The 3,916-nt window shown below is 37.8% G+C and overlaps 1 non-coding gene across 1 annotated transcript; it reads right to left on the reverse strand.

Annotated features, from left to right (window-relative positions):
* Positions 1 to 2,246: 2,246 nt before the first annotated feature.
* On the reverse strand, positions 2,247 to 2,353 carry LOC123950128. The gene has a single exon (XR_006820132.1). It is a non-coding gene; the product is annotated as a U6 spliceosomal RNA (small nuclear RNA).
* Between the last annotated feature and the right edge of the window lie 1,563 nt (positions 2,354 to 3,916).

Genomic DNA, 3,916 nt, shown 5'->3' on the forward strand with positions numbered 1-3,916 from the left:
TCTTATCCCTGTTAATTTGCTTAAAATGTAAAACGAGGTGAGGCCAATTATTAATTGTATGTGAAGATATAGGAACCATCACTCCTGCTAGGAGAATGGTGGAACATTTTCAAGAGCTATCTGTCAGCATTAATTCTAACCAAGTCTACACACACACACACACAGGTATGACCCAGGAAATACACTCTTAGGTATGTAGCCTAAAGAAATTCTCTCATTGATCCACAAGTGACATACACCTTACCTTGTTTGTTGTGATAAGGATTCAGAGAAAGCTGAGTGCCCTACTGAGGAGAGTAGACAGTCAATTTTGGTGGATACACATGGAGTCTTATGAAACATTTACAAAGAATGGACTAGATATTCAGGGAGTATCATGGCTGACACTTCAGTGCTAAGTAAAAGAAGTAAATTGAGATCTTTGATTTACCACAACTTCCACAAATTAAAAAAAAAAAGTCACACACACAAAAAGCATATAATCAAATAAGCAAATACACTTCAAATATAATCAAATAATGCATATAATACATATTACAATGTTTACCAATGGTGAATGGGGAGAATGAAAATTGAGAATGGAGACAAATGAGAATAGGTGATAGAGAAAGAGAGAGAGAGGAAATAAGTACAAGTAGTTCTTTCTGTCTTGAAATAGTTTGGAATGGCCTCAGCTAGAGATAGCAACATAAGGTAAAGCATACATACAGGAAAGCATAAGTCTATAAAAATAAAGACAAAAAACCCAATTTGAATAAGACAGAATGTTTCCAAAAATGCTGCAGAAGAGAAACCTGGAAAGATAAGTTGGTGGGCTGAATTTGGACTTTTTATTTATTTTGATCTAAAAAATAAGATATAAGCTTTACTAATATTTAATATATGGATTGATCCTGGAACTCTAGCTCATAATTAAAGACATTTTGGATCCCTATGGAAGAAAAATTGTAAAGAGCAACAAATTCTCTATCATTTCTCCTAAAATCTATCCTAAATCTCTTCTGTGTCAGTGTAGCTAACATCTATAGGCACTTCCTATGGCTCTGTGATGTCATTTCCTTTTGTAGCTATTAGTTCCCTGCAGTGTTTGTACTTTACTCAACCCAGGCTGTCTGATAACAGATGTGATTTCCAGCTGTGTCTATATAGCAACCACAGTGGGTTCATTAATAACAATTATTAAGTACTTTATGTTATAAATCGAGCCCGTGGCAATAGAGAAAACATCCAGTCATTTGTTTTATGGCCTCTTGTCAGAGCTAACTATAAATTCCCATTATCTCAACATTATCAGCACTGCAAAATGAATCTAAGCATGAGTCATAAATAAAACTACCAAACAGCTCAATCATGCTGGAAAGAACAGAGCATAAATTAACACTTGACGATGTAAGGTTATATATGAACTTAAATAATAGCTCAAGCCTTCTTGTCAGCTAATTATGTAAATTATTATTTTTAAGACTTACATTTGTATTTGCATGGCTGGTGCAATCATTTAGTCATACAATTAGAGTTCGAAAAATATGTAGTCCATACACTGGCCTCCCATAACCTAAGGGTGCCTGCTGGTGAGGTATGATATACAGTGAAAATGAAGAGAGAAGTTTGAACTGAGAGAATGTCTCTTAGGACTCTAGAGAACAGGGAGAAAAAAAATCACATTTTCCCTAAATACTACATTTCACAGGAGAAATAATTAAATTTAAGAAGATTAATAGAAGAGGAACAGCAACAAACTATATGCATTATTGGTTCCTGGGTGAAAGTCCATATGGATTTTCAGTTACTCATAAAAATATTTATTTAGTTATCCCTCTGTGTTGGGTCCAAGCTGTCATAAATGATGAAGACAGAATGGAAAGATAAACTGAACACATGAATTTAATTTTTAAGAGAAAAATAGCTGATAAACACACGAGAAATGTTGGAACTCACTAATAACCAAGACACGCAAATTAAAATTATGAGATATTATTTTTCATGTTTTAAAAGCTAATTCCTAGTAGTGGAGAGAAAGCAATGAAATAGGAAATTTGATCCTTTACTGCAAGGCATACAAAGGGGTTAAAACCTGACAGGCCATTTGTCATATCTACCCAGAACTCTAAAATTGTTCATTATGTTTTTTTTTAATTGAGGTATAATTGACATAAAATATCATACTAGTTTCAGGTATACAGCATAATGATTTGATATTTATATATATTATGAAATTATCACCACAATAAGTATAGCTAACATCCAGAAATATGGAATGCTTCATAAATTTGTGTGTCATCCTTGCACAGGAACCATGTTGATCTCCTCTGTATCATTCCAATTTTATTAGATGTGCTGCCAAAGTGAGCACAAGTGCTCATTACTTTTGATCAGTACTTCTAATTCTGGAAAATTTATCAGTTACAGATTTAATACATGAATGTTAATGATACAGAATTTTTTTAAAAAGAAATAGCTAGGGGAGGAGTCAAGATGGCAGAGAAGTAGCGGGCTGAGACTACATCAGGTAGCAGGAGATCAGCTCGATAGCTTATCTAAACATTGCAAACACCTACAAATCCAACGGGAGATCGAAGAGAAGAAGAACAGCAATTCTAGAAACAGAAAATCAACCACTTTCTGAAAGGTAGGACTGGCAGAGAAGTGAATTTAAAACGATGGGCAGATAGACCGTGGGGGAAGGGGCCGGCTCCCGGCAAACGGCGGAACAACGGAGCACAAAATCAAGACTTTTAAAAGTCTGTTCCACTGAGGGACATTGCTCCAGAGGCTAAACCGGGGTGAAGCCCGCGCAGGGTCAGCGTGGCCCCAGGTCCCACAGGGTCACAGAAGGATTGGGGGTGTCAGAGTGTCGCAGAGCTCACTGGTGTTAGAACAGAGAAGCCAGCTACAGAGACAGAGCCAAGGACTGAACTCTCAGCTCTGGTCGCCGGCTGGGTGAGCGCAGAGCGCGGCTGGAGGCTGGGGATACGGGAGTGATTGGGTGCTGTCCTCTGGGGGCGCACTAAGGAGTGGGCCCCTGGGCTCTCGGCTCCTCCAGGCCAGAGACTGGGAGGCCGCCATTTTTATTCCCGTCCTCTGGAACTCTACGGAAAGCGTTCAGGGAACAGAAGCTCAGAAAAGTGAACCCAAGCGGATTACTTAGTCTGCCCCGCCCCCCCCCGTAAGGGCGGTGGAATTCCACCCGGGGCAAAGACACTTGAGAGTCACTGCAACAGGCCCCTCCCCCAGAAGATCAACAAAATATCCAGCCAGGACGAAGTTCATCTATCAAGGAAAGCAGGTTCGATACCTAGGACAGCAGCGGAATTCCAGAGGATGAGAAAGCAAAGCAGGGAACTCATGGCTTTCTTCCCATGATTCTTCAGTCTTGTGGTTAATTCATTTTTTTTTTCAAATTTTTTTTCTTTCTTTTTTCTTCTTCTGTTAAATTTTTAAAAACTTTTACCCTTTTCTTTTTTAATGTTTTTTTTACTAGTTTATCTAAAATATATATATTTTCTTTATTTGTTTTATTTTTTAAATTTTTTTCTTTTTTTTCTGAACCTCTTTTTATCCCCTTTCTCCCACCCACAATTTGGGGTCTCTTCTGATTTGGTTAAAGTGCATTTTTCTGGGGTCTTTGCCACCTTTTTAGTATTTTACTTGATCCTTCATATCCTCTTATCTGGACAAAATGACAAGGCCAAAAAAATCACCACAAACAAAAGAACAAGAGGCAGTACCGAATGCTAGGGACCTAATCAACACAGACATTGGTAATATGTCAGATCAAGAGTTCAAAATGACAATTCTGAACATTCTAGCCGGGCTCGAAAAAGGCATGGAAGATATTAGAGAAACCCTCTCTGGAGATATAAAAGCCCTTCCTGGAGAAATTAAAAAACTAAAATCTAACCAAGTTGAAATCAAA

The sequence above is a fragment of the Meles meles genome, chromosome 8 (genome assembly GCF_922984935.1).
Source record: "Meles meles chromosome 8, mMelMel3.1 paternal haplotype, whole genome shotgun sequence".
Classification (NCBI taxonomy): domain Eukaryota; kingdom Metazoa; phylum Chordata; class Mammalia; order Carnivora; family Mustelidae; genus Meles; species Meles meles.